The sequence below is a fragment of the Nannospalax galili genome, unplaced genomic scaffold (assembly GCF_000622305.1).
Source record: "Nannospalax galili isolate Female #2095 unplaced genomic scaffold, S.galili_v1.0 scaffold674, whole genome shotgun sequence".
In the NCBI taxonomy this organism is placed as follows: Eukaryota; Metazoa; Chordata; class Mammalia; order Rodentia; family Spalacidae; genus Nannospalax; species Nannospalax galili.
In genome coordinates this window covers 8,219-17,732 of record NW_008335202.1, presented here as the reverse complement: position 1 = coordinate 17,732, position 9,514 = coordinate 8,219, and the positions used below count along the sequence as shown (strand labels likewise).

The window sequence follows — 9,514 nt, the reverse complement described above, 5'->3', positions numbered from 1 at the left end:
TGTAACCCCAGCTGTCCTGGAACTCACTATGTAGACCAGGCTGGCCTCTGCTTCCTTTTTTAAAAAAATATTTTATTTATCGGAGCTGGAGAGGTGGCTCAGCGGTTAAGAACACTGGTTGTTCTTGCAGAAGACCTGGGTTCAAATCTCAGCACTCACATGGTAGCTCACAACCATTTGTAACTCCAGTTCCAGGGGATCTGACACCCTCTTCTGTCCTGCATGATATGGGTGACTTACGTACATGTAGGCAATACACACATACACATAAAATAAAATTAATTAACTAAATTTTTAAAAAATTTTTATTATTTTTATTTTATGTGTATGTGTGTATTGCCTACATGTACGTAAGTCACCCATATCATGCAGGACAGAAGAGGGTGTCAGATCCCCTGGAACTGGAGTTACAAATGGTTGTGAGCTACCATGTGAGTGCTGAGATTTGAACCCAGGTCTTCTGCAAGAACAGCCAGTGCCTTTAACTGCTGAACCATCTCTCAAGTCCCAAGGCTGCTTTCTTATACAACCCAGGACCATCTGCCTAGAGATGGTACCACCCACAGTGAGCTGAGCCCTCCCACATCACTCAACAATCCAAAAAATGCCACACAGACATGCCTACAGACCAATCCTTTGAGGAAATGTCTCAGTTGAGGGTCCCTATTCCTGAGCGTGTCAAGTCGACAACTGAAGCCATCCAGCACATCAGGTAAAGGAAGCAGAAAAGCAACTTCACAAAACTCTCCACTGACCAAGCTGAACTGAACTAAACCCTTTCCCTGCTGGTTAGCTTTCATAGTGCTGGAAGGTGCTATGAAGGCCTGGGGGAAGAGACATCATCAGTGGTCTTATTTAGCAGTGAGCACTGAACATTACAGTACTGGCCTGCCAGGCAAGATGTGCCCATCAGTGCCATATGACAAGAAGGGTGGGAGTAACCAGTCACTTTCTGATTGGATTTGAGGCCTGCTGCACAGGAGAGAACCCATGCATGGTTTTGTAATCTTATACCAAAGTCATGGATGGTTGTTAGCTGCCATGTTGGGTGCTGGAAATTGAACCCAAGTCCTCTGTAAGAGCAGCCAGTGCTCTTGACTACTGAGCCATCTCTCCAGGCCCACATCCAACTCCACATAAACAAATCTTAAGCCAGTTAGAACCTGCCTGCTTGGCATACCCAGAAAAACCTGTGCCCAGCATCTGCTAAAGTTAAGATTAATCCCAAGACTGTGAAGACCCCAAGCCACAGCTGCTCTTTGGGGTTCTGTGACTTAGAATGTCCCCACTAGACTGCTGAGTCATATCACCTAGACCTGCCAGCCCTCCTCCTGTAGTTGACCTTCCTCTTCTTGAGTGTGGTGTTTCCCAGTCTCTGACACTCTCCAGCCCAAAGGACTTCCTCCCAGTGCAATCTCTCAAAGCTTATGCATTCTACTGCCACCTTGCGGTCACATTTTCTTATTCAGGTATTCATTTTTATCTTTTTAAGACAGGTTCTCCCTGTAGCCCCAGCTGGCCTGTAACTTGCTATGCACAACAGGCTGGCCTCGAGCTCACAGAGATCCACCTGCCTCTGCCTCCAGAGTGCTGGGATTAAAGCTGTGCACCACCACACCCGGCTTATTCACATATTCTTGAACCCTCCAACACACACTTGATTCAGGCCCCTGGGTAGAAGCGAAGCTATGTGGGGTGCAGCCAGCAGGTGGGGAAATAGCCTGGGCTCCAGTCCTGCCATCCTGCAATTGGTTGACTTGAGTCTAGGCCTGGATTCAATCTCCCTGGATCTTCATCTATAAAACAGTGCTAACAGAAATACCTGTCATGAAAGGCTGTTGTTAGGATTAAATGAGCTGTCTACATAAAGAGCCTGGCCCATAATATGCACTCAAGAGGTGGTAGCTGTGGTCTTCTGTATGAATAAAAGATTAAGCACGTTCTCCCAGGTTCACAGGACAGAGTTTTATTGATATGGTTTCTAGATGTATAGGCTGTAGGGAGAAGCCTACTACTGCTGTTTTGCTAAATGGATATGCTGTCAAAATGCCTTCTAGGGGCTGGAGAGATGACTCAGTGGTTAAGACCATTGACAGCTCTTGCAGAGGACCCAGGTTCAGTTCCCAGCATGCTTATTGAAGCTAACAACTGTTCATAACTCCAGTTCCAGGGGATCTGGCACCCTCTTGTGGCTTCTGTAGGCACTGCATGCATATGGTGCACTTACATACATGCAGGCAAAATATTCATACACATAAAATAAAAATAAATCAAGAAGATTTTAAATAGTTTCTAAATATTTATGTCCACATCCATAGATTGGTACTACTCTCAAACAAGCTTTTTTTTTGCAGTGGGTGATGGATTAATGTTAAGACTTATAATGAGTCAAAGTACTAAGAATAAGTCACTGTTGAGTGCTCAATGCTAAATAGGACATCTGTATCCCCACCTCCACCCACCAAGGCTCAGGGAACATCATGGAAGAGGGTCTGAAAGAATGTAAGAGCTGGAGGATGGGGAGAAGTGCTGTGAAATTCAGTGTTCTGGACACGGCATGGCTGTTGCACCCATGACCTCACAGCAGCTGTGGTTACCTGCACAAGACTGGACCTTCAACATTCCAGCATATGGATGTGAGAGGGGCACATAAGTTTCCACCCCTAGCTGAGGACTATTCATGGCTAATGCTGCTAGGGGGTGGGGGGAGCCATTCCTCTTTGGTGGCTTAGCCGTTGGTAAGTTGTCCATGTTCCAGTAAATAATCCTATGGCCCAAAGCTACAAAAAGTAAAATAATAATAATAATAATAATTTAGAATGGAGAAGATGGCTTAGCTGGGCAGGATATGATGAAACTGAGAATGAGTTTTAGAAGAGTGCTGATGGAGGCATTGATGTGGTTTTTACAATGGGTTACTAAAAAGAGACCAGCCATGCAGAAGCATGGGCCACAGCTATGTTGTAAATGTGGGGATATGCTGCAGGTATATGAAGGTTTGTTAAGAGTTACCCAAAGGCTAGAAAATCTTTAACCTGCTCTATAGAGCACCTAGAGAGAGAGCACAACCACTTTACCTCATAAAAGCTGTGTCCCAGGCAGGGAAAGCTGAAAAGCCTGCACTGGCAGACCCAGTTGCAGAGCCTCAGAGAGAAGAAAGGCGGGACACTTTGACTTGTGTAAGGTCCAAGGACTCTGAGGAAAAGACAGATAATAGTGAATATTCCACGCTAGAACTGTTAAAACTAGGAAAAACTTACAAGCAAGCAAAGAGCCCATAGTCACGTGGCTTGTGAGAGTATGGGACATGGGAGCAAATGATGTCAGTCTAAGTCCTTCAGAAGCATCACAGCTGCGTTATATAACCACCCATCCATCCTTGAGATATAGGCTGTTCAACTTTGGCCAATGCAGGGGGAACAGTCCCTAATGGGATGGCTGATTGAAGACATTAAAGACACTTGGTCTTCACCAAGGGAGATTAACATGATTAGCAGGGGCTGGAGGACTATAAAGAAGGGGCAGGCATTACTGAGAGAACTAGGTATGAGAAAAGCAATATATGATGTCCAGTTCACTGGCCAGATAAGACTGTGTTCACCAGAGATATGAAGGAAAGTTTAATTCAACTGGGACCTCAAGAATGGTATGGGGCTTTAATGTTTTTACTAAGCCCTTTGATGGGACAGGATCTTTGTAAAGTGAGAGAGGCTTTGGCAAATCTAAGTGATTTTGACCAGCATGTAAAACGTGCCTGTAAAATAACAGAACACCCTATAAGAGATATAAAAAAAGACCAGACCAAAGAAATGGTCCACTTGGGTTACTTGAAGACAAATGTGGCAGGACTTATGTGACTTATGTCAAGCCCACATTCCCAGAGAAAAAATTGATAGAAAACCAAATTGGGTACTAAGGCATTTCTGGAAGGTTTTAAAACCAGAAGAACAGTTTACAAAGGACATTCGAAGGATAACAACTGTCCCAAGGGTGGTTAAGAATCCCTAAGGATTAAATAAGATGCATTTCTCTTCTGATAAAGGCTATACTAGGGGTAGAAGCAGGTTTTCCCACCAAGTTCTCCCCCAGCAACCTGGTGTGGTCAATCGGAAGATGACAGATGTGGCTGCAGTCAGGAGGCAGAACCAGGGCCTGCCTGACTCAGGGAACCAACATATGTAATGGGAACAAGAGAAGCCCCTGCCTCCTTAGCCCAGTGCAGGGTCAGGCAACTGGAGCCAACACCTGTAAGTGTATCAAGAATAAGAGAATCCAAAGGGATAACTAAAAATGGTAAAGAGCTAACCAAATTAATGCCTCATACCCATGCTATGGTACCTAACAAGGATCTATGGAGAAAAGTTACTACGAATGGACAAAACCTTTCCATGCTGTGTGAGACCTCATCTATGATTGATTTAATGTGTAATGTTAATGTTCCTTTGAGTGTTTTACAGATGTGAAACCCATTTGAAAGATATCTGAAGAAGGAAAGGCCAGCTATAAACAACTGTTAAGAAAATCTACAGTCCCAGCGGTGGGTTGCCCCCTATGAGCTTTTGGTCAGAGAGAGATCCTAGAGGTCCTCCAATTCACCAAGGCTATTGCCATTAATGTTGGTTGTACACTAGAAAGGTCGGTAAGGCCATGTTGCTGAAGACACTGCATATTGTGAGTGAGGGAAAAGAAGAAGAGATGGAACTGAGACTAAGCCAAAAAACTCCATGCCACTGGATGGATGACATTCATATTGCCAGAAGGCTCTATGCAGATATTTGGGGAAGGAAGGATTCCCTACAATTCTACTCAACGATGGACCCCATGTGCTGCAGACTATGGACATGCCCAGCAATACCTGCAAGTGCAATAATGGCTCGACCAACATACGTACAACTCACAAATTTCTAATTGGCTAAGGCCCACTCCTAGGGCTGGAACACAACATCTGGTACTGTAGACCAGGCCAATGCCTTGTGTTGAGAAAGGCTACAGTCCCTAGTGGAGAAGCCCTCATGAGTATACTGTTAAATGAATATAGTACACCTACTGGGAGATATTCTAGGCATCTGCATTTACATTCATATTTATTTTAATGTGTCTACTTCCCTCCATTTGTCTTTATAGTAGAAGAAACACCACTTAAATATATCAGTGGCCACAGCCTAAAAGATGACTGACTAATGGGGAGGCTCAAGAAGCCACTATCTCGCCATGATACAAGAGCAATCACCCTACATCTATCACCCCCTCCAAGGCTCAGGGAACTTAATGGAAGAAGGACAGGAAGATTGTAAGAGCAGAGGAAAGGGGTGGAGTGTCTCCCAATTGGCTAGTTCTTCCAACAGGCAGAGTCTGCTGCAGAGCGTGGACTATGAAGGGGCTGCTGGGAGCCACCTTGGGATGGAAGCTGTGAGCCGCAGGCAGCCAGCCTCGCAGCAGCTGAAGGACATAATGGACTGACTCTTATGGACCTGGAGTGAGACTGCTGGCCCTGGAGGCATGAGCAAATGCTAGCAGTGACTATGGGCATGGCACGGTCTGATATGGCAGGCTCTGAGCCATGGCATGGGGCTAGGCACTGGGTACTCATTCCTTTGTAAGTTAATAAATGCACATAAAGATATGTTATATGGTTTGCTTGATAGCGCAGGAGACCCAGAGGGAATCCGGGCAACAGTTGGTAAAACGCTTGCCTGGTAATGGTGAGAACCTGAGTTCCATCCCCAGAATTGATGAACAAAAAGCCACACATGGAAGAAAAAAAAAACAAATCTCACTTCAAAGGGCAGAAAAGATAGCTTATTCTGAAGTCAAACATGGATGACACAGATTTAGGTTACCTCAAATTTCTTGTTCCAATGTATTAACCCTTTCATGAAGTTTTTATAGCAACATAACAAAGAAAGTTATAAATCAAGGCACTTTTCAAATACATTGGTAGAAACATTAAACAAGTGGTTATAGGTTACAGCAAAGTGAAGAAATCTGAGCTATAGACCTCAGATGCTGTCTTATGACACTCAGACTTTGTTTTGTGGATACTGTGGTTTTGTTAAGTTAATACATTCTGTTAGTCACAAAATGTCAGGTCTGACACAGAGGTGGGAAAGGATTGGCTATTTAGGGGACTAAAGATAGCCCAAGATAAACTGTTATTAGGCTCTGGCCCTGCAACATTCAAATTTTCCACAATCACTGAAGTTCTAATCAATAAGCCTTGCAGGAGGTTTAATGGTAGGTGAGCCTCTTGGTGCATTCCAGGAACTGATGGCCTGCCAGGAAAGGCAGTGAGGGCTTGGCTCCAGCCAAAGGGAAAAGACGCAGTACTATTGCATTAGGAGTTAAGATGCATTGTGCTGTATTCCCTACTCCATGCGATTGCTTCTCCAGATTTCTTTTGTGGTTCTTGCACCCTTCTGATCAGAAGTAAAGTTTTTCTTTGTCAAGACACTTTGATTGGAGTGATGGTGGTCTCTTTCTTTGTGACCCTGAACATATCTTTAACATGGATATTGCTCATTTAAAAAAAAATTGTGGTGAGCCAGGCCTGGTGGCACTGACCTGTAATCCCAGCATTTGTCAGACTAAGGCAGGAAGATCTCAAATTTGAGGCCAGCCTACTATATGGGGACTGAAGAGATGGCTCAGAGGTTAAGAACACTAGCTGTTCTTGCAGAAGACCCGGGTTCAATTCCTAGCACCCACATGGAAGCTAACAACCATCTGTAACTCCAGTTGTGGGGAATTGAACGCGCTCTTCTGACCTCTGAAGGAACTGCATGACATGGGTGTGCTTACACATATAGAGGCAATACACTCATACACATAAAATAAAAATAATAAAATATTTTTATTCGCCAGGTGTGGTAGCACACACCTTTAATCCCAGAACTTGGGAGGCAGAGGCAGGTGGCTCTCTGTGAGTTCAAGGCCAGCCTGGTCTACATAGTCAGTTCCAGGCCAGCTGAGGCTACAGGGAAACCCTGTCTCAAAAAGACCAAAAAAAACTAAAACAAAATTTTTTAATTTATTTCATTTTCATTTTATGTGTATGCATGTATTACCTGCATGTAAAATTCAAAATAATTTATAATGTCAGAAAGAGCAGTGGTTTCTTGAGAAAGGAATTCTGGGAGTGAGAAAGAACAGCCATCAGGAAGGGGCAAAATCCCCTTTGAAGTGATAGGTATATTCACTATATTAGTTGAAGAAGTAGTCTTAATTACATATATAGAGTCTTAATTACATATATGTATGCCCTAGAAACATATAGTTTATCGTGTGCTAATGAACATTAACACCATGTTTTTGAAATAAAGTATGTTTTATAAAACTTAAAAATTACAATAATTTTGGGGGGGGTCTTTGATCCATTTTTTTTTAACTTTTACAAAAACTTTATTGAGAATTTCATACATGCATACAAGGTGTTTTGATTAAATCCATGCCAGCCCTGCCACGATCAGCCAGCTTTCCACAGCCACAAATAGCTATTTACTCTGGAGGTGGGAAGAAGGTCATTGCAGACTCAGCCACGTGTTTGACAGGATGCACTTCTGAGAACTGGTCAGCACCACCCTCTGCCCCAAAAGGTGAAACACCTCTTCCTCCCACAGCATTTGTGTATAGGGCCAGAGTAGCCCAGGAGCTTTGGTGGGGTATTTTACCAAGCTGTAAGCTCCCAAGCCCCTTCCTACTGTTTCAAGGAGACACAGAATCCTACCATAGTCACTCACCCAGGGTGGACCACAAAGGAGGCCCAGACATAAAGACCAAACCTCTATCTACTAGGCTGGGTTAAGTTCTCTTCCATTACAGCAATAACCTGGAGCCCTGGACAGCTGCAGGGGGCCGCCCTGAGGTCTCACCCTGGAGGGACCCTCCACGATGGGGGTCAGGGAAAGGTGAGCACGCTGTCCACCCATTTCACCAGCCCTCCTCGCTGAGGACAATCAGATGCAACAGGGAGTCTTGTCAAGCAGGAACTCGTTTATTGCAGGTGTCACAGAGCTTATATAGGCAAAAAACGCAGTCTGGAAATCCCCTTGGAAAACCCCTCTCCAAAATGCACCCAAACAGCTTAAAGGTAAACCTGCCATATGGGCAGGGTCCCATAGGTATCAATGATGATCACGTACTGATCACATGCCACCCAGGGGTTCAGAAGGACTGGCATCCAATCTGATGATCTTCAGGACAAGTCAGGCCGCGCCCTGCTTACTTCCTCTCAGCGCCATTTTTGCAGGGTCCCTCGCAGGCTCCCACAGACAGTCACATTGCACACATTCTAGCAGTGGCCTGAAGGCAGACCGAAGCCACAATACCCAGGAGACACCCCAGGCCACAGAAGAGTAAGGAACAATTCCAAGCTTTCCGGAAGGTGACTGCCTGGCTCAGAACAAGCCCAGGTCCAACACTGGAGGCCAGCACTGCCCAGACTGTGGACTGGTCTTAGCCAACCTGCTTGCAGGATGGAAAAGACAAGGGGAGTGACAAGCACTGTACTTCCTTATGGTGACTTAGGGCCTGAAGCTCAGAAGCTGTTTTCCCCACCTGTATGTCTCAGCGGACAGAGCTCATGCCTGACCAGAGGGAGACTCCAGGTAGGGTGATGGCAGCAGGCACCCTCCTTCTGGCCAGTCCTCTGCTACAGCTCCTGGACTGCACCCACAACCCCATCTCATAAAGGTGAGCTCTGCCAGCAAGACTCTGCTCTGTGCTTGCCTCCCCGCCCCGGCCACCCACTGGACACTCTCAGTTAAGCAGTCAAGGCCTGAGCTTCCCCCAAATGCACACCTCCTGCATTCTGTGTCCTGCTGGCCCAAGCCTCTTCCCACAGCCTCCACTCCCACCTTCTCCACCTTCAAATCCTGCACTCTCTACCTTCAAATGCACCTCCTCCCCACCTCACTCCCCTAGCCAACTCCTACTTTGTGCTCTTGCCAATCTCTCCTCAGAACCCCTTCAGACAAGAGACCAGGCCACCTGCAGGCTGCCGTCGAGGCTGACCTGGTCACCTCACTATACAATACTGGTTCCAACCTCAGGGCCTTTGCACAGCTATCCCTGCCTCCCTGTCCATATAGTTCACTCCCTCCCCCCATAAGCCTTCTCCTAAGAACCTGGCTATCCCCACACCACAGCATTCTCGGATCCACTGACACATCTCCATGCCTCCTGGGATCATGATATGATCTGTTCACAGTGGTGCTCCCAGGTCCAGGGCCAGAGGCCAGGCTCAACAAAAGCTGTCACGCCATCTCCAATGAAGCCTGCGTGAGATCCTCCGTGGGTTGAGGCTGGAACTTCAAGGAAGGTTGCCTCTTGGAATTGGCTGTGCTAAAAAACATGCAGTGTACTTGGCATGCTTTTACTTGCTATTATCTTTCTGTCACTGTATCATGGGCTTTCAGGGGCCCAGAAAGCACCTGGTATCTTTGACACCACTGTCACTGCCTTTATTGAAATCTTTTAATTATCCTAGTATGCAGGAAGAGTTCTCAGGAACTCAATC

The 9,514-nt window shown here is 45.7% G+C and overlaps 1 long non-coding RNA gene across 1 annotated transcript; it reads right to left on the bottom strand.

The window, feature by feature from the left end:
• Positions 1-7,969: 7,969 nt before the first annotated feature.
• On the bottom strand, positions 7,970-9,307 carry LOC115069753. Its single transcript, XR_003848987.1, has 2 exons — positions 9,163-9,307; positions 7,970-8,463 (listed from the first exon to the last, which is right to left on the bottom strand). It is a non-coding gene; the product is annotated as an uncharacterized LOC115069753 (long non-coding RNA).
• Positions 9,308-9,514: the final 207 nt, after the last annotated feature.